This window comes from Sarcophilus harrisii, chromosome 2, assembly GCF_902635505.1.
Source record: "Sarcophilus harrisii chromosome 2, mSarHar1.11, whole genome shotgun sequence".
NCBI classification, from domain to species: Eukaryota; Metazoa; Chordata; class Mammalia; order Dasyuromorphia; family Dasyuridae; genus Sarcophilus; species Sarcophilus harrisii.
In genome coordinates, this window is record NC_045427.1 from 507268296 (window position 1) to 507290669 (window position 22374).

Sequence of the window (22374 nt, forward strand, 5' to 3'; positions counted from 1 at the left end):
TTTAGGAATCCTATATGAAATATCTATTTATTTTAAAAAGATTGAAGTTACAAATATACTATTAATACAGTGCTATACATCCTGAAGATATGTGAATCATATTGGAACTTCTTTATCTCAAAGTAGAACTATAACAGAAAGCATAGAGAAAGGATGGAATATTAAGGTAGATTGATATACCTTTTCGAACCTACTATCACATAAATAAATGACTCTAATTGGAGAAAATCATCCTGACCACTGGGAAAATTGTATAACATATAAGTTTTCAGCTTCTGAGATATTTATTATTGATGCAGTCAAAAAGCATGCCAGATCTGGAATCAAAGCACATGATTTAACATCCTGCCTCTGCCACCAGTACCAGTGTGATGACAAACACTTTACTTAAACTCTTTGGTTCTCAGTATAGCCATCTGTAAAGTAAGGAGGTTGAATTAGATGACTTCTTATGTCCCTCTGAGCTCTGAATATACAATCCTATGACTGACAACTTTGTATAAAGATTTGAGGCGACAGGAAATGAAAATTCCTCTAAACTCATGTGAATTTGTAATGTCTACCAATGTCTTTACAAGCAATTTATCTCCTCTCACTGTAATTTGATTTGGTCCAAAGGAGAATGAGGATAGTTCAGAATGAAAATATTAGACCAGTTTTGGGGAGCAGACATTGCTAGGACTTATTCCTTTGACTTTTGGTTTTTATTTTCAAATTATGATGCATTTAATTAGAATAGGAAAAAAAAGGTAAATAATGAGGGAGGAAGGGCTCACTCTGCAGCATCATTCGCAGAAGCCAGGGAAGAAAATATGTCATGTATTAAACACTTTTTACAAATATCTAATTTGATCCTCATAACAATCCTGAAAGGAAAGTGCTATTATCTCTATTTTACAAATGAGGAAACAGAGGTCAACAGAAGTTAACTGATTTGTCCAGAGTCACACAGTAAATAAGTGATTTAGGCTGGGTTAGAACTCAGTTCTTCCTGACTCTAGACCCAGACCTCTATCCTGAGCCACACACCCCTATGAGAACAATCTCCCACATCCCACATGCTAGTGTAGAAAGGAGCCAATCATCAGAAAACGCCTACTCCAACAGCAGGTTTCAGTGCCATCTGCCCAGCAACCTCTCCTACCTGACCCTCATATCCCTTTCTCTAGCCAGCCCACTGTCCCTCACTGCCATTGTTGATTCTGCCTCCCACAGCATCTTGATCTGGTTCACTTGCCAGGCTGCTCCATTCTTTCTCCACTAGAATTCATTGAATTAAACTGCCTACTGTAATTACTCTCTCCCTCCCAAATTGCTGCGGCTCAGTGATTCTCTGTAGCAATGCTGCTGTATACATTCAAGTGTTCACCTGGTGCTGCATTTGGCATTGCTGTTCATTTGGTCTCTCAGCTGCCTACTCTCACTGTTTGCTAAGGAAAGTGTCATCCTTGGCTAGTCAGCACATCATCCACCTCCTGGATCTCCTGGCTTGTGCCCAACAAGGCAGCTCAGAATTTAAATAAATAATTGATTTTACATCATTTCCGAACTCCGATCAAAGCAAGAAGCAACAGTAACAATTTTTATTAAGGCTTAGGCCAGGTAATGTGGTAAGCAGATCCAGGAGAATAATTTCTATCATGACAACAACAATAATGAGAAAAAAAACAACTTTGAAAGATTTATAAAAAATTAAGGAAATGTTTTAATAGAGTTTGCTTTACCAATACTCATAATCTAGAAAAGAACTAGCAGAAGAAACCAAAGTCATGTGGGATCAGGATCTGGTACCTATTATCCCTATCATTCTGCCTGCTACAGGATTTGTCCTGGAAATGCTTTCAGTGAGTCTACAAAAGATATATTTTCATCCTGACCTTTTCCTTCAATTAAAAAAAGCTGTTGTTCTACCTGATTACATAATACAAAGTGTCTCAAAAGTTTTAGTGTAGCTTTAAGCTTTAATGATTTATTATTTTTTATTTATTTTCTTAAGACTACACTAATACTACAGACTATACTAATAAGACAGAGAAGAAGCAGCAACCTAACAACTCTCCCAACAGTCACCTGCAAAAAACCTTAAAAATAAGGCCTCAATTCAAATTTTGAAGTGGCAAAGACAACCAAAAGACAGGTAAGACATTTTTCCAGCCTAAGATAATGTGGGAGGTCAGCAAGAGAGTTCTATGACATCAGGGCTAGCCCAGAGTTCATGTAGTAGCTGCTCCAATAGCAGGTCTTGGAGGTGGTTCTGATAGCAATATCTTCAGGAACTCTCAGCCAAGAGATGGGGCAGGGGGGAAAGGGGTGAAATGGGAAGGCATGTCAAACCACTACTCAAAAACACATTACAGGAAACCCTTTGCTGGTTCTGGGTACAGCTGGCACTGATTCAAAGTCTTCTACTGCCCATACTCAGGACAAAGAGAAGTGCTTGTGGTTGTACACAAAGGCAGAGAGGTCTTGCTCACATTCTAAGCCCAAGAGGAGCACTGGTGCTTCTGACTGCAGGAGAGCAAAGGCCCTTCTTGAGTAAATACCAGAGCTTAGACCAGGAGAGCAATAAGCACTCTGGATCACACAAACTTGGAAGCACTGAAAATATATAGACTCCTGGAACTAGCTCTGATAACAGCAGCATGAAAAAGCCTGAAGCTTGGGATAGTACTTCTCTACCATCAGGGGAGCAGGGCCTAAATTTAACATAAAATTCAAAGGTAAGAAATAGGCTGGAAAAACAAGCAATCAACAACAAAAAAAATTTGATTGTAAAAAGCTGCTATGGCAGCAGAGAAGTCCAAGACATGAACTCAGAATAGCAATGTAATCAAAGAAAAATGCTAATTGAGCATATGAACAACAAGAATTCCTAGAAGCATTAAAGAAAATAGTAGAGGGAAAAATAGGGAAAGAAATGAGAGCAGTACAAGTAAATTATGAAAAGAGAATTAACAACTTGGTAAAAGAGACACACGCAAAAAAAAAAAAAAAAAAACCTAAAGAAAATAAGACCTTAAAACAAATAGTAAAAGGGAACCAAAGATTCACTAAAGAAAAGAATTCCTTAAAAAGCAAAATTGATATAATAATAATAAATAAAAGAAGTACAAAAACTCACTGAATAAAATTCCTTAAAAATTTTAAATTGGGCAAATGGGAGCTAATGAATCCATGAGACATCAAGATACATTAAAACAAATTCAAAAGAATGAAAAAACAGAAGAAAATATGAAATAGCTCATCAGAAAAACAACTGACCTGAAAAATAGATCAAAGAGAAATAAGTTAAGACTTATTGAAAATAGATCCAGGAAAGACAATTTAAAAATTATTGGTCTACTTGAAGGCCATAACCAAAAAAAAAAATCCTGGATAGCATTCTTCAAGAAATTAAGGGAAATTGCCTTGATATACTACAACCAGAGGGGGAAATAATCATTGAAAGAATCCATATTCTGGAAGGCAAAGGATCTGGGGTTACACACAAGAATTAACTACCTAGTGAGAGAGACTGAGCATCATCTTTCAGGGGAGGAGAAAGGATCTTCAATGATGTAAGAGACTTTCAATCATTTCTATTGAAAAAAAAAAACAGAATGAACCAGAAAAGTTAGTCTTCAAACACAGGTCTCAAGAGAAGTACTGAAAGGTAAATGGGGAAAATATTTTTTAAAGGTTAAACTATTTACATCTCCACATGGAAAATGATATCTTTTAACTCTTGAGAACTGTATCTGTTATTGTGGCAGTTAGAAGGGACACATTGGAACAGAAGATAAGGTTGTTAATGGACTCCACTGTGATGAAATCAAAAGAAAAAGGATTGTACTAGGAGATGAGGAAAAGGGAAGTATAATGGAACAAATTAGATCACAAGAAGAGGCCTATTACAATCAAAGGAAAGAAGGGAAGGGGATAAGCATTGTCTGAAGCTTCGTCTCATCAATTTGGGCTCAAAGAGGAAATAACTCAATTGAGTACAGAAATCTATTTTACCCTATAACGGGAGTAAGAAATCTATTTTCCCCTATAACAGGAGTAAGAGGAGAAAGGGGTAAAAGAAGGGACTAAGGATGGGCAAAGTGGAAAGAGAGAGAAAAAGTACATACAAGGGATTAAAGAGAGTGGAGGGAAATACAGAGCTGGTATAACTGTAAATGTGAATGGGATGAACTCCCCCATAAATCAGAAGCAAATAACAGAGTAAATTAAAAAACAGAATCCTATAATATGTTGTTTACAAGAAACAAATCTGAAACAGAGATACAGAGTAAAGGTAAAAGGCTGGAGTAAAATTTATTATGCTTCATCTGAAGCAAAAAAAAAGCAGAAGTAGCAATTCTGATCTCAAATAAAGCAAAAATAAAACTAGATTAATTAAAAGTGATAAGGAAGTATTGTTAAAGGGTACCATAAACAATGATGCAGTATCCATTCTAAATGTATATGCATCAAGGGGGTAGAGCATCCAAATTCTTAGTTTACAAGAAAGAAATAGGCAGCAAAACTACATTAGTGGTTTCTCTCAGAATTAGATAAATGCAGTTTTCCTTAAAATAATAAGCAGCATCTATCTAAAAGCATCAGCAAGCATTATTTGTAATGGAGAACAGCTGGACATATTCCCAATAAGATCAGGGTGAAACAAGGATGCCCATAATCACTATTATTACATAATATTGTACTAGAAATGTTGGCTTTAGCAATAAGAAAAGAAAAAGAAATTAAAGGCATTACAACAGACAATGAGGAGATAAAATTATCACTCTTTGTAGATGATATGATATACTTAGAGAATCCTAGAAAATCTTCCAAAAACCTAAAAAAATTAACAGCTTTAGCAAAGTTGCAGGATATAAAAGAAACACACACAAGTCATTAGCATTTCTATATATTACTGACAAAGTAGCAAGAGACAGAAAGAGAAATTCCATTTAAAATAACTGTAGATAAAATAAAATATTTGGTTATCTATTTGCCAAGACAAACCCAGAAACTATATAAGAACACTTTTCACATAAAGTCAAATCTAAACCAATTGGAAAAATATCAATTGCTCATAGATAGAATGAGCTAATATAATATCTATAAATGACAATTCTACATAAATTGGTCTGCTTATTCAGTGCCATACTAATCAAACTACTAAAAAAATTTATAGAATTAGAAAAAATAACAAAATTCATCTAGAAGAACAAAAGGGCAAGAATATCAAGGGATTTGATGGAGGAAAAATACAAAGGATAGTGGCCTAGCAGTAGCATCTATTATAAAGCAAAAGTCATCATAACTATTTGGTAATGGCTAAGAAATAAAGTGGAATAGGTTAGATACACATGACATAATAATCAATAACTACAGTAATTTAGTATTTGATAAACCCTAAAACTTCAGCTCCTGGGATAAAAACTCACTGTTTCACAAAAATCGCTGGGAAAGCTGGAAAATAATGTCAGTAACTTGGCATAGACTCATGTCTCATACTCCATATCAAAATAAAGTCAGAATGGGCACATGATATGGGCATAAAGGGTGATACCATAAACAAATTGGGAAAGTAAAGGATAGTTTAACTATCAGGTCTTTGGAGAAGGGAAGAATTTATGACCAAAGAAGAACTAGACAACATTATGAAATGCAAAATGGACAACTTTAATTACATTAAATTAAAAAGGTTTTGAACAAACAAAACCAACACAAACAAGATTAAAGGGAAGTACAAAGCTGGGAAAAAATTTTACAGTCAGTGTTTCTGATAAAAGCCTCATTTCTAAAATATATAAAGAACTTGTCAAATTTATAAAAAAAAATACAAATCATTCCCCAATTGATAAATGGTCAAAGGATATGAACAGACAATTTTCAGATGAGGAAATTAAAACCATCTATAATCATATGAAAAAATGCTCTAAATCACTATTGATTAGAGAAATGCAAATAAAACAATTCTGATGCACCATTTCACACCTCTCAAATTGGCTAAAATGACAGGAAAAGATAATGATAAGTGTTGGAGGGGATGTAGGAAAACTGGGACACTAATTCATTGCTGGTGGAGTTGTGAAAAGATCCAATCATTCTGGAGAACAATTTAGAACTTTGTCCAAAGGGCATACCCTTTGATCTAGCAGTGCTACTACTGGGCCTGTACTCCAAAGAAATCATAAAGGAGGGACCCACATATGCAGAAATGTTTGTAGCAGCCTTTTTGTGGTGGCAAAGAATTGGAAAATGAATAGATGCCCATCAGAAGGGGGATGGCTGAATAAGTTATGATATATGAAAACAATGGAATATTATTGTTCTACAAAAAAAATGAACAAGCTAATTTTATAAAGGACTGGAAAAATTTACAGGAACCAATGCTGAGCAAGACAGGACTAGAAATACATTGTACATAGTAACAGCAAGATTGTGTGATGATCAACTGTGAAAGACTTGGTTATTCTCAGTCATTCAGTGATCCAAGACAATACCAAAAAACTTTGGATAGAAAGCACCATCTGCAGAGATCTGCAGAGAATTGTAGAGGTTGAATGTAAATCAACAAGTCCCACACTCACTTTTTTTTTCTTTCATAGTTTTTCCCTTTTGTTTTGATTTTTCTCTCCCAACCTGATTATAAAGAAATGTATAATTTAAAAGTTAATATGAATGTATAAAAATGAAAAAAATATTTTTAAAAGACTTACTGAACTACCTGAAAGCCATGATCAAAGAAAGAGCCTAGATATGATATTTCAGGAAATTATCAAGGAAAACTGCCCTAGTATCTTAGATTGAAAGGGTAAAATTGAAACTGAAAGAATCCACCAATCACTCCTGAATGAAATTGCAAAATAAAAACTCCCAGGATTATAGCCAATTTCAGAACTAAAAGGTTAAGGAGAAAATGTTGAAAGCAGTCAGAAAGAATTAATTAAAATATCATGGAGCCACAGTCACTGTCACATAAGATTTAGCAGTTTTACCATTTAATGGGCAAAAGACTTGTAGTATAATATTCTGGAAGACAAAGGAGGTAGGATTACAACCAAAAATAACTTACCCAGCAAAATTGAGGATAATCCTTCAGAAGAAAAATAGACAATTAAAGAGTGGACTTCCAAGCATTCCTAATGAAAAGAGCAGAGCTGAATAGAAAATTTGACATTCAAACAGAAGATTCAAGAGAAGCATAAAGATAAACATAAAAAAGGATAAACATAAGAGACTGAATAAGGTTAATTTGTGTACATTATTAAATGAGAAGATGATACATATTATTCCTAAGATCCTTATCATTATTAGGGCAATTAGAAAGTACACAGACAGACTCAAGTATGTGAGTTGAGTATGTTGGGATGATCGCCAGGAAAAAAAAATGAAGAAATGAGAAAGAGGGGTGCATTGGGAGAAGAGGGAAGAGAGATATAGAATAGGGAAAAATTTCTCACATAAGAGGCACACAAAAAAGAGTTTATGCAGTGGAAGGAGAAATAGGGAGAGTGGTAGGCAGTGCTTGAACACCTTTCTAATTGGAAATGGTTCATTAAAAGAATATATGTGTATATATACATAGATATATGTTTATGTGTATATTGTATGTACATGTATGTATACATATATGTGTGTGTATACACACATTCAATTGGATACAGAAATCTATCTTACCCAAGGAGAAAATAAGAGGAGAAGGGGATAGGAGAAAGGTGGAGGGTGATGATAGGACAGATTAAGGGAGACAATGATCAGAAGCAAAAGAGACTTTTAAGAAGTAATAGAATAAAGAGAGAAGGATAAATATTATAAAATGGGATGGAGGGAAATTCACAGTTACTAATCATAACTATGAAAGTGAAAGAGATGACTTCACCCATAAAATGTAAGACATTATCAGAATGGATTAGAAACTAGAACCCAACAATATGTTGTTTACAAGAAACATACTTGAAAAAGAAAAATACACCCAGAGTTAAAAATAAAGAGCTAGAGCAGAATCAAACACGCTTCAGCTGAAGTTAAAAAGACAGGAGTAGCAATCATGATCTCAGACAAAGTAAAAACAAAGAGTCTTAATTAAAAGAGAAAATCAGAGAAACTATTTTGCTAAAAGGAACTCTAACCAATGAAGTAATATCAATATTTTACATCAATTTTTCTGATATAGCCCTTGTTTCTCAAATATATGATGAGTATAATAATGAAACAAATGTATAAAAATAAGAGCCATGTTCCAATTGATAAATGATCAAGTGACAGTTTTCAGAACAAATCAAAATTATGTATAGTCATATAAAAATGTTCTAAATCACTACTGATTAGAGAAATGCAAATTAAAACAACTCTGAGTACCACATCACATCTCTAAGAAATGACAAATGCTGGAGGGGATTGAGGAAAAATTGTGAAAAAAAATTTAGAACTATGCTCAAAGATCTATTAAACCATGTATAGCCCTTGGCACAATAATACCATTAGTAGATCTATATCCCAAAGAAATCAAAGAAAAAAGAAAAGGACCCATATATACGAAAATATTTGTAGCAGCTCTTTTTGTGGTGGTAAGGAATTGGAAAATGAGGAGTTGCTCATCAATTGGGAAATGGACTGAACAAGAACATATCATTGGTTGTTGAAGTACCATTGTATTATAAGAAATCACAATGGGAATGGTTTCAGAAAAATATGGAAAGACCTAAGAACTGACACAAAGTGAAGTGAGCAGAGGTCATTGTGCACAGTAACAGCAATATTATAATGATGATCAATTGTGAAAGACTTAGCTATTCTAATCAATACAATGACCAAGACAAGACTCATGTTGAAAAAATGTTATTCACCTCCAGAAAGAGAAATGATGACTTCTGAACACAAATTGAAGTATGATTTTTCACTTTCTTTATACTGTGGACAGTATAGAAATATGTTTTACATTATTTCACATGTATATTCTATGACTCTAAACAAATGATTTAATTTCTCTGTACTCTTAGATCATTCTCCTTGGCCATAAATGACAGGAAAAAAGAAAGATGCATGTCTATATTAATAGTGGGAATTTCCTTACTAAGAATTTGCTACATCATTAAAATCAAATTTCTAGTCTCAATGTATATTATGCAATCTATATTTTTCAATATGTTTTTATCTTCCTTCTACCTGTCCCTGATCAACTTCTGTTATTTGCAGGTGGGCTAGGGGAAAGATTAGGAAGGATATGAGATGGAACTTGTTAATTCAAAAAGATAGACTTTCTATTCTTTGTTAATCGACTACACCAGGTTGTATCAAAAAGTACAGAATTTCATTGCTGTGAACTCTGCCTACTTCCCCAGCTTGCATCATTGCTATGAAAAGGTATTTAATAGAAGATTTGAATTATAATTGAATTGGGTCCTGATGGAAAACCTGAATATGTAGCAGAGGGAAAATAACAAGCTAAAACCAAGTTCTGGTCCAAGCACAGACTGCTTTTGCCACAAAAGTCATCATCATTAGCTAGTCACAAGCATGGCATGGCCTCCTACATGGGGAGTAAATCTAAGAAAGAATACAATCCCTAGAAATATTAAATTTTCTTTCTACATTGTGGCAAAAAACATGCAGTGCCCATGAAGGACTAGAAAATGATTCATTTAATATGATAGTTCCTTCCTTGCATAGTAATTAAAGTTCATATCTTCTAATTAGATTAGGTAATGTTTCCCATCTGAAAAATTAAAAAAAAAAAACTAATCTTTCTACTAATTGGATGAAAAATAATTCTACTATTGCTTCACAAAGGAAGTTGCTATCATTCGTGTCCTACAAGGGAAGTTGCTTGAGATAACTGTGTAAGTTAAGCAAGATAAGGGAAGGTGATTGCAAATATAGACTAAGAAAACCAAATCCCAGTAGAGGGCCCCTTAAGAGGGTAAAAGGAATAAGTGCCTCTGAGTTGAGAACCTGATTATTAAAATAGCTATATCAATAGATAAGGCAGACTTCTCTAAGCTTACCTCACAAACCTGGCTCTACACATTTCACACTTAGCTCTGCTACTCTGTGATTTACCCTTAGTCTCCCAAGAGCCAGCTTATATCTTCACAGTCTACTGGCATCTAGACTAGAGATAAGGTAGATAAATGAGCCTAGTAAACAGATAACTACAATTCTGCAAAGGCACAAACCCATTGTGTAAAGACCACAGTCAATAATAAGTCATCTTTTGCATAAATGCTTCCAAGGAAACCAGTGGCTAGCTTGGGTTTATTCTAGCCATATGAGTCACATAAATTACAAAAGCCAAGAACAGCAACTTTAAGCCTTATTTTTGATTAAAAACTGTACTACAGATGGGTGTAAAGAATCACAGAATGGCAGAGCTAGAAGGGACTTAAAAGATAGCTTCGTCCGAGTCCTCTCATTTCATGGCAGAAACAAAGGTCCTGTAAAATTGAATGATTTCTCTCCAGTTAATGGCATACACAGGATTTAAACCCCAGTTATATAACCCCAAGTTCAGCATTTTCCAGTGTCTTCATCAACCCAAAACAGCTGAAGAAAGATTTATTAAATTCCTATTATGTTCAAAGCATTGTACTAGGGACTGGGGATTAAAAACAAACAAACAGATCAAAACACATACACATACACACATGCAAAAAACATAGTTCTTGCCCTTACAGATATTATACCATAATGGAGAATAGTAGGAATAGGAGTTATATTAATGTCGCTACAATTTACAATCCTATAGAGTTGCCAGCAGGGTTGCATGTGGTCCCCAATGCTCCCCAAGTGCCACTGGAACCAGATTAAAATGTAATTGAAAAATAATAAAAAATAAAAATGCAATAAAACAAAGATGATAATGTATTTTAAAACTAAGTCACTAGAGGGGAAACTTATGTATAGTTTGGTGACCCCATTTCTATTTAGGTTTGATACCAGTGGCCCAAAACATTGAAAGATTCGGTAGCTGGCTTAATGTTATACAATCAATATGTATCAGAGGTAGAACCAGAATCCAAGGCCTTCTGATTCCCAACCTATCTCTCTATGCAGTACACCACATCACATGGTACTGTACCCATACCCAGATATGATCCAAGATACATTATAAAAGGGCAGCTAAATGGTGTCATAGCACATAGAGAATCAGACCTAGAGTCAGGAAGACCATATTCCAGAATTCCAATCTGCTCTCAGACACTTAACACACGTATGACTCTGGGCATCTTACTTAATCACATTTATCTCAGTTTCCTTATCTGTAAAATGGGCTGGAGAAGGAAATGGCAAACCACTCCAGTATCTTTTCCAAGAAAAACCCAAATGGAGTCACAAAGAATTGGTCACAACTGAATCAAATAAACAATAACAAAAGCTTCACTTTCTTCATCTATAAAATAGGGATGATAATAAAAGCCTCCATTTCACAGAGTTTGTTGGGAAGTTCAAATGAGATAAACTATGTCCTTTGAAAACCTTAAAGTCATATGTAAATGCTAGATATTATTATGAAAACAAAATTGGATTAGATGGTCTATTATAAACTTCATTATAGCTTTAAATACTATGATCTTAAAAATGAACAACTTGTCTATGAATGAATATCTGGTTACAAAATAAATTGTATTTAGGTTTTGTTTTTCTGAAAATAAGAGTTGGATGAAATATTTACTTTTTCTCTTTTCTGCTGCTTTAATGCATTATAATTCATTCTATATTAGTTTCACTTTCCATGATATTTCTGAAAGGTGGTTTCTCAGTGAAACAGTATCTGAAAGAAAGATTTTCTTAGAATATACCCTTCTTAAATAAATTGGATTACCAACAGTTAGACTGTGTAGCTCAGCAAATTTCAGACTGCACCATATAATTTCCTTATCCAGATGTCAAAATGGGCTCACGATTCAGAAGTTGTTGGGTTTTTTTTTTTTTTCCTATCTCAAAGAGAGATAGATTTCAGTTTAACAGGAAGTTATAGGGTCAATGAACAAATGTATTACCATTTCCTTAAGTAACGTGTCAGGGATGTCTGTGGCATGAAAAGCCCAGTTTACCTTATCATACTTATCTTGGTTGGAAACCTCACTGAGAAATATGAGACATTCTGTTACACAGCCTAGTACTTCTTCCTTATACACTGTTATAGTTCAAGTCACCAATGTTTAATATCATAAATAGCATTAGAACCAAAAAAAACTGGGAACAATGGTTGTAATTGTTCTCTGGTTTGCTGTTTGGGGAAATTAATTTCATAAATCATGTGCTAAACCATCAGAAAAGTAATACTCTATTTATAGACCACACTAACCAAGAAATTAAAAAAAAACTAATAGCAAAAGGATTTAATCAAGACATAAAGTAAATAAAAAGAAATTAAGAAGTAGAGTGACCATTCACAAAGCAATATCATCTCTTATATCCCGTAAGTGATACACTGGATAGAAAGTTCCCAGGCAAAATTCATCCCAAGGTAGGGATTTCAATATACAGGCAGAGAAAGTAAGGAAATTTCTCACCTTTTCTCAATATGTTTTCAGTGGGCAACAAACAAATCTACCATAGTATCTTGGAACTAGATTTGCATAGGCTCCAAGATACAAGTTCCCAAGAATCTCTTTCCTGGATTTCCAAACTGGGTATAACTTCAACATAAATATCTCCTATTCAGTATAAATGTATCTCCCAAATCAGGTTGATCCTGTTCATTTCTCCATGCAAGGCTACTCACAAATGCCTGTAACCCCATATATTCCCCATCATTCATTTTTATGTAGTCCTCCATTTCTTGCTTCCGGGTTTTCCCTCAATTTTTTTCTCTCCTTTTTCTTCATTTCCTAATTTTGGGCTTCCTGACAAAATCCTTCATCTAAAAACAAGTCTACTGGTATTCTTTTGTCCTGAAACTTTCTCCTGTGAGCTCTTTTGCCTTATCATTATGGGCATTTGAATCTATGTTGGAGAGTCCCTATTAAAAGTTATTATATAACCTTATTATATACAATTATAGAAATTTTGTATCCTTGCAGCCAATAATTAATTTACCTTAATCTCATTTTAAGGGATCCCCAAGGTTAGTTACAGTCTGAACAAGAAACCTTAAGTACCCCATTTCCACTTCCTTCTGACCTGAAAGAACTATAGTACAATGGAAATATACCCGACTCTGGAATGAAGGAAGTAGATTCAAATCTTGTCTCTGATGTTTACTGCTACCTGTAGTCAAGTCACTCATCACTTGTAAAATTTTGGGTTTGAACTACATGGCTTCTGAGGCTGATGGGTGGCTGTGAAGACCGAGTTAGCACCCTGGATGCCTCAGAATCAGTCGGAGTCAGGATAAGCAAAAGTCCTTGGTCTTTATTCTTGGTCTTTACAGATAGAAGTGAAGGGGATGGACGCAGGCTCTCCACAGGTTCCCTTCTCCTCATCTACCACCAAAGTGACTGATTTGTCATACTCCACCCCCAATCCTTCCCACAATTCTCTGCATACATCAACAGATCAAGCCAGAACAGAATAGTGGGAAGGGCCATTTTCCAAGCATATACTAATAGAGTATTGTCCAATAAGTAATTAGCCTTAAATGCTCGGTTGTCTGACTCCAGTGCATCTACTCAAGAGTTTCAGCCTTTACAGGTGGCAGAGTAGATAACAGTCAGGAAAATCTGAATTCAAATGTGGTCTTAAGCACTTATGAGCTATGTGATCATGGTCAAGTTAACTTCCTTTTTCCTCAACTATAAAATGGGGAAAACAACAGCATCTCTGTGAAAATAATATTTACAAAGCACTTGGCACAATGCCAGACATGTATATGTTTGTATGTATGTATGTATATATACATATTTTTATTTATTTATTTTTGCTGAGGTAGTTGGGGTTAAGTGACTTGCCCAGGGTCACACAGCTAAGAAGTATTAAGTGTCTGAGGCCAGATTTGAACTTGGGTCTTCCTGACTTCAGGGCCAATGCTCTATCCACTGTGGCATCTAACTGCCTAGATAGATAGATAGATAGATAGATAGATAGATAGATAGATATTTAAATGCTAATCCTTTTATTCCTTCCCTTTCAGTCCTACATCTATAAATCTGTGATCCTATAACTTTGAATACCTTCTCAAAGCTATTAGCCTAGAAACTAGTATTAGGAACTACTCTGATATATGCTTTATATGTAATTAAATAGTAGTTGACTTATTTAACCCTCAGTTCCCTTTGTGAGGAATGAAGGCTATAACATCAAGAACAAAAAAAAAAAAAAATCAAGGACTGTATTTTTTGAAGTGATGGCATATTCCTCCATCTGAAATCTTGTAGAATGCTACTGACTTGGACATGACCTTTGTATGACCATTTAGGACAGACATTCTTAACCAGGATTCTGTAGGTCAAAAAACACTTATTAAGCCCCTACTCTGTGCCAAGCACTGCGTTAAGTGTCAGGAATACAAAAGGGAGAAAAAAGACAATTGGTTCCCCTCAAGCAGCTTATATTCTAATAGGGGAGAGAACAGGAAGACAACTATGTACAAAGATATACGCAGGACAAATGGGAGATAATCAACAGGAGAAAGGTGCTGGCATGAAAGGGGCTCAGAAAAGGATCCCATGGGAAATGGGATAATAGCTGGGAGATGAAAGAAGTCAGGGAACCCAGGGGATGTAAAAGGGGAGGCATGGGAAAAAGCAGAAAAAATATCCAAACTAGAGAGATGAATGAGGAACAGGAAAGACAGTGTCACTATTTCTCAAAGTCCATGAAGGAGAATAAAAGCCTTATGAACTTGGTTGTTGGTTTTTTTTTTAATATTTTGGTAACTGTATTTAGATACGGTTATTTCTTTTGTAATTCTATGTATTTGATTTTATGCATTTAAAAATATCCTGAGAAGGGGTTCTATAGGCTTCACTAAATTGTGAAAAAGATGCACAATATAAAAAAGGTAAAGAAGCCCTGATTTAGCTTTTAAACCAGCTTAGAAGAGCATTCTCCTCCAAAGAATTGTTCCCTGGTTCTCTGGGGGCTGCCAGATTCATTTCCAAGAGATACTGACCTACATTGTACAAATCAACTGCGTACATGTACACACACACACACACACACACACTCTATAACTATCAATATAAATTCAACCTAGGAAATGAATAACAGGCCATATCGAAATTTTAATTAGTAATTTATTACCATATATCTAGTTCACCACTCTCCAGATAAAGTCAAAAGAGCTATTAAAAATGATAGCAACCAAAATATAACCTATGATAATTTTTAATCCAACCAGTTTCATTTCTTTTTTCTTAAAAGATATAGAGGGTGAGTGTACAACTATGTCTAAGCAGTCACAACAAGTGAGATATCTACCCAAATGGCATAACTGTTGTTTCCAGGACCTGGTAGACAGGCTGCAGTAAATCAGGCCAATGAGATATTTTGGTCTCTAAGCAACCACTTTTTATTATAACGCTTTGACCTAGCAGCTGGTTAGGCTATATATGAATTTATCAACAAAGCTATGAAAAACAAGATCACAGTCTCTGAAATACCATAGCCTGGTTGACAAAGAACTAAGAGAACATGTCATTAGTTTTCAAGGTTCTCTTTCTCAATAAGCACAGCTAACAAAAATGTGAATGAGTCTCTGAAGGACAACACCCCCTCATGAGCCACATCTACCTGCAGAAGTTTAAGTGACATGTTTTTCTTCATACTTAGGCTAACAAGTGTATCCATAATAAAAAAGTGTATTACCAAAAACTGAATTTCTGAAGAGTCATATATGCCTTATATATGTCAAAATATGACAGTACTTGAGCCCACATCTTGCTGGCTCCAAATATCTAAATGCAAATTCATTTGGGAGGTGAGAAGAAAGCATTAACATCTTGGGGAGGAAGGAAGGGAAATCAGAAAATAGCTCAAAAAGTAGGCAGCAACTGAACTAAGTCTTGAAGGCCTTCTAAAGGGGAGCCTTTCAGGTCCAGGAACCAGCCTGAGCAAAAGTATATATGAGATCAAATGTTAGGAATAGAGAAGAGTATCTGGGCTGGCTTAGTTGGAACATAGAGGAAGTATCATTTCTTCCTTGGACAAGGAATATACATATTTATCAAAATGGACTGTGCCATGGTCAGTCTTTGACCATCTCCCTGATCAATGACTTTCATGCATGTATAATAGAGTTGGAGGCAATTTCAAGGGCCTGCTGTTTTAAGATGCCAGAATGACTTGTAGTCAGGAGAGATTAGAGTAATACTTCCCTGTTGTATGATCCTGACCAAGTTACTTAATTTTTCTTAAGCTTCAGTTTTCTTAACTGGAAAATGGGTATAATAATATTTACACTATCTACCTCTTAGGGTAATAGTGAAGAAAAGCTTTTTGTTCAACAGTACCAGAGTTATTAATTAATACTGTTATCACAATAGAAACAAAATGAGTGACAAACTAATAGATGGGGAAACAGAGAAACAAATATATATATATTTGTTTCTCTGTTTATATATATATATATATATATCCATTTTACTCATTCTATAGAAGATAATTTCTAAAATCTTCATCAGAAAGAAAAATGAAGTTGATGTGGTCTTTTGAGTCTTGTACAACCCATATTAGTCACCACAGAAAGACAAGGAAGCAAAAAACAAACAAAAAATAGAGCATTTAATGCTTTCAAAACTTGACTCTATTATTACAAATCTATGTTTTTATATGTGTATGTGTGTATATATATATATACATTTGCCTTTCTTTCAGGGTTTTTTCTGCTCATCTTTACCCAAAATAATTGCAATTCAATGCATCAAATATTTATTAAACTCCCCACTATGTGCAAAGTATAATCAAAACAGGAATGTGACATTCAACAAGAGTGACAAATAGCCTGAGCTACACTGATATTTGCATACTGAACAGACCCAAAACAAGGCCTTCAGTACATTGAGAAGATCAGAAGATCTGTAGAACATAGACATGAGTCATGTAGAATAAGAAAGCCTGAACTTATGGAGATACTGAATCAAGGTATTGTAAAGCTTAAAGGATTCCAAACCATAGATAAATCCCAAACATCCTCAACCAAAAAGCAAAGACATCAATTCTGTCCAAATCAGCCTTGGGATAACAGGGCAACGAACATGAAAAGAAAGAATCCTTTGTAAGAAATTTGCTTTAAAAAATCATAAAGAGATTTTTGCTTAGAGCCTCAATTTTAAATTTGTTCATTCATTTTTCAATCACATCCAACTCTGTGATCCCATTTAGGGCTTTATTGGCAAAAAATCCTGGAGCATTTTTTGCCCTTCCTTTTCCAGTTCATTTTACAGATGAGAAATATGAGGCTTACAGTTAAGTGCCTGAGGTCAAATTTAGACCCATTCAGGTCTTCCTGAATCCAGCTTGGGCACCCTACCCATTGCTCCACCTAGCTGTGCCAAGTCTTAAAACATTGTGTTAAGCTGTAGTCTTTCAGTATTATTATACCAAATCTATGAAAATGTGTCTTTAAATTATAAATAAAAAGAACACATTATATTAAGGAAGGGGGCAAGGCCTATTCTATATACATATATATTTGTCTACACATGATCTATCTTCCTTGATAAGGTGAAATCACAAAGAGGACTTAAATAAAAAAACACAAATCCTTAAAAGGGGAAATACAAAAAGTACTATAGGTTCAAAGGAAATAAATGTGTCTAATGCACCACAAAAGAAACTTGATTTCAGAATCCTGAGTAGAAACTAAAAATTGAAGTTTTAAGAAGATTCATTGCAGATGAGTGGAAAATGGAGAAAATGGGCAATAAAGAGCAGATTTAGTCTTTCCCTCCCCAGTGTTCAAGGAACACACAGAAGGATGCATCATAGAAGTAAACAGAGCTATTTAACCCTCTTCTGCTCTGGCCTGCACTGCTCTGCCCAACACTGCTCTGCCCAACTTGGTCATTCTAGAAAAGAGCAATCTTTATTCACTCTCAGAGACAAACTACACCCCTTCAGAAAATGAACACCTTCCCTATCTTCTCTTTCCTTCCATAGAGATCTTAGTAGAAAATCAAGAAAGTAGGTAGTACTTGTGACTGTATGTGTCATCCTTTTAAAAATAGACAAAACTTTTTTTTTCTTTGTATATAGAAATGCTTGTGTTTGTTGATGATTGCTCAGTTCACAAAAGAGTTGGGTTTTTTAAACAACTCAGTTATCTCTGTATTTCCCTGTCTTATAATTCTCCCCTGTATACATTATAAGTTTTCTGAGTTACAAAACTCTGATGTTTGTTCTCATTAAAATAAGAAATGCCCTGTAAGCTGATATATAAAGTAAAATATGAGTAACAGCCTAATCTTTATATTAATGTCATCTTTGTTTATAAGTTGATGTTCTGGCTATTAAATATTGACTATGATTCTTAATTTCTAACCAAAGGCAGAATTCCTTTTGGTTCCAGTGGTATATTTTCAGAGGTGAATTTTGTTTTGGAAGGTACAAGTTGTGGAACCCAAAGTTTCCCAGTATGCCCAGGAGCAAAAACAGTGGGAGATCAATGGAGAAAACTCAGTTTAACTCAGCAAATAAAGATTTGTTAAGTTCTTATTGGCCAAATCACTATTATATTTCTGGGAAAGATAAAATAAAATTTAGATTGAATAGATGTTGCCTTCAAGTAACTTAAATTTAATGGGGGGGGGGGATTTTTAAAAAGGAGCAAAGTAAGAGAAAAATAATTTCTCCTTAGTATTTATAAGGTGCTTTTCTCAAAAGAACCTTGTAAGTTAATCAATAAAAATCTTGTAACCCTGTTTTAAGAGGAAGAAAGTCAAGGTCCAAAGCACAAAATGGTTTTGGAATTGGGATTGGAATCCAAGTCTCCTGATTCCAAATATGATTTTTTTCCCATGTACCTTACTACCTGGTAAGAATAGCTTAATACTTCTTATCTAATTCTTCTTTACAGAGACTATTTCATTCACCATGAAAAGCACCTTTTACTTCAGATGCTCAGAATAGAACAGCATGTGAAGAAAATTCTAATGGGAAGAATGACCACTGAGCAGGTTAAGAACCACCAAAGGGCTTAGACCCCCACTACGAACTTCCTCCTCCACGTCAAACAGAGAAAGGAGAAATGTGACACTGAAAAATACACAAGCACTTACCCATCGGCACACCCCAGTGTGTGACTTATTGGGAAGAATGACTTAGTCTTAAAAATTGACTCCAGACATCTACACAACCTGAAAGCCAAAGGCTAAATAAACCCAGTTGTAGAGAAGTTGGCTTAAAGAATGACATCCCTGCGCTTCCTAGGGCCAAACTCTACCAACAGGGCTCTACAAGTTGTAAAGGACAAAATGCAAAGCAAAATGTATAGAAAAAAACAGCCGCAAGGCTTTCCTCTCTCCTTCCTTTCTATATTTCTAAGTTCTCTTTTCTCCAAGAGATCTTCCCTCTCCAACATCTGGATACAAAGCCCAAGGTGGATCTTAAAATCTGTCCTACACTTTTCCTTTATCAGGCAAGTCTCCTACTCAAACCAACCAGTTTTCTCAATCTGGAATCCATCCCTTAGACTTCTGAAGTCTTCTGGCCGGTCCCAGATTGCCTCCCTTAGACAAGTGGCATGTCATCTCTGAGGAGCTGCCCCGAAGATTTAGAGCTCCCCAAAGCAAGTTTTCCTCCGGGATCAGCCAAAGAAAGCCCCAGGGCAGGAGCTCGAGGGGAAGCGGGGCACCTTTGCCCAATCCCATTCCCCTACTTGTCTGACCTCCCCAACCCAAGGCGAAACACTCGCGGGTCCTATTCCTCTAACCCCCAAGGTCCGCAACTTCCCATGAAAAAGGTGATTTGCCTCCCTAAAAAAACACGACCAAGATGCTCATCATTGCTTCTCTCACCCAGACAACTACACCCCAGCCCCCACACCCTGGGCGGATCTGATCCATAGGGACTGACTGAGGTCTCTGCCTTGCCCTTACCTGTCTACAATGTCCCGCCGTCCCTGCAACAGCCGCAGGTCCACGTTCAATACGCTCAGCGTCCACACTGCTGCCTGCCCTTTTTTGGGTCCCTCGCGGGTATGTTCCGTCCGGCCCCACATCACTTCCCGTAAAGGAGCTGAGAGGTGGGGGCGGGTCCTCCTTTCTTTCCTACACCTCCCTCTTCCTCCGCTTCACCCGCTGGATACTTCCCCACCCAGGTCTTCGGCCCTTGTGCCCACGTGGGAAGTTAAGAGGCTTTGGCGTCCTTCGATCTTTCCCTACTGGGGAAGGCGGGATGGATGAAACCCCGAACCAGGGCAGAGATGGGCCCTGCACCTGCTGCCTGATGCCCCACCGCGAAAAGCCTCCGCAACTGGGTAGAACTCACTTGGAGCTAGGTGGGTGGGCCGGTGGTAAGAGGGGAACCCCCAGTGTTCCTGAGCTTTGCTGCCTATTTCCTGTCACCCACAAAGGAAGATCTTCCTGGTCTTGCTGTCCAGAGTAAATGGTGTGAGACTTCTACCAGCTAGGACAAGATTTATTTTTTTTTAAGCTGGGGTGAAAGAACGGGTTAACGTTTAGTTGAAGAGAAACAAGGGGAAGAGGTAAGAGAGTACTGTTGAGATGGGCAGGACGAAAGGAAATGAGCATATCAAGATCCGCTTCTGTCGCACTGTAGTGATTATTTTGTTTAGTTTCTCCATATTAAACTTTCACGCACCTTCCCAAGAGCCCCTTCAGAAAAAAACACCATTCTGAGGACACAGACCAGTACGTTAACCCCTCATCCTCTCCCCCCTACCAAGGTTGGAGCTTGACCAACGGGACCGAAAACTAAATCAACAGTGGCTCCTTTGGGGGATCAGCCCTTTGTCATTTTACATCTCTCTAGGTCTCAGGCTTTGGATTTCCGCCCACAACCTTCTCAACCTTTATTAGTCTCTAACTTCTGATCTTTATCAAAATTACTCGACTTTCTTCCTGAGGCCAATAGCATTCTGTGGTGAAAAGAAATCTTAAAGGTGGCAAAGGAAATAGAAAAGTCAGGAAGAAAAAGATAAGTGAGCACGAACCATGGAGGTTATAAATGCAGTTCTTCTTGGTATGGACTAATTCGGTTTAAAAGCCATTTAAACTATTAGAGAAACAGGATGCACGGCCTAATTGTGTAACAAAAACGAGATACTAATCTGTAAGCCTTTGCTGCCATCCAGCGACTGACTGGGTGGATTTTATTTCTCTAAATCTAAGGTCCAGCTGTTTCAGAACCTGAAACAGCTGGACTGCTGGGCTCCTATCCAAGAACTCCCTGTTGTTCACTCCTGGTACTGGGGTCAGAACAGTTAAGTGCTGGGTTGCGGCTCATAAACAAGTCACTACTATTAAGTCGTTGCTGAGAAAGCGCTTCATCTGTAACTACAAATACAAAGGCCAAAGAATATCCCAGAGGCTCTGCATTTTAAATAAATTCATTCTTGAGAATTCATTCTCTACCCAAACTAGTTTTCTCCCACAGGAACCTCCATGGGAAATAGTGTAAATTGAAGGAGGAAAAAGTCCTGGATGATGTTAGGGAGTTGAATTCAAAGTTCATTTCAACTGAAACCATAATACCTTTGCAGAAGCTGGATAGGATACCAACCCCAGGCTAGTCATCAAATAGACCATACCTGAAAGTGCAAACAGATCTCAGCAAGCTCTCAGAGAACAAAATTGTGTGGGTTTTGACTAAAGACATTTTTTACTCTTTGTCTTTCAGAATTCTCTTCTTCATTCTTCTCATCTGACCAGGCACTCCAATTCTCATTATGGGATCCAGGGCTTCAGATAGAGACAAGTTCAACTTGGGACCACCAAATGCTAATCCTCAATCACCTTCATGCCACTTCTTCACCCTTGTACCATTTGTCCATTTCTGCTTTCCACCTCTAGCACTGAAAATCAGTGGAAGACCACCATTCCTAGAAAGGTTACATCAGTCAATCGCTCAATGACTCCATCTATGGGATTTCTCTAACCAAACTATCCTCCTTAGCCATCCTCCCTGTGTTGTCTTTCTCCATTAGAATTTAAGCACTTTGTGGACAAGAACCATCCCTCTCCACCCTCCCAAGTAACATGCACATATAAGCAAACTGTTTAATTGAATCATTTTTTTAAATCAATTAAAAGTCTTCAGGATATGAAAGGTCATACTCATTGCCACTAGAAGTGGGAAAGTGAATACTATTAGTGTATTAATAGTGAAATAGCAAAGGAAGTAATCTCTAAAACTGTTTTCATTCATGTAGTCTCCAAATACTACCTTTTATTGTTAGTTATATTTTGAGTTCATGAGTGTTTGTGTATCTGGATTTGCCAATTCAATTATAAGCTTCCTGAAGGCAGGACTCTAGTAATTTCCAAGAGCTAG

At 36.3% G+C, this 22374-nt stretch overlaps 1 protein-coding gene across 2 annotated transcripts in view; it reads right to left on the minus strand.

The window, feature by feature from the left end:
• RAB27A (RAB27A, member RAS oncogene family) overlaps positions 1 to 20173 on the minus strand; it is a 73809-nt gene extending 53636 nt beyond the window's left edge. For both annotated transcript variants that reach the window (XM_031955243.1, XM_012543939.3), the window contains exon 1: positions 19959 to 20173. The gene's annotated coding sequence lies outside the window, so the exon portion shown is untranslated. The remainder of the gene's footprint in view (positions 1 to 19958) is intronic.
• Positions 20174 to 22374: the final 2201 nt, after the last annotated feature.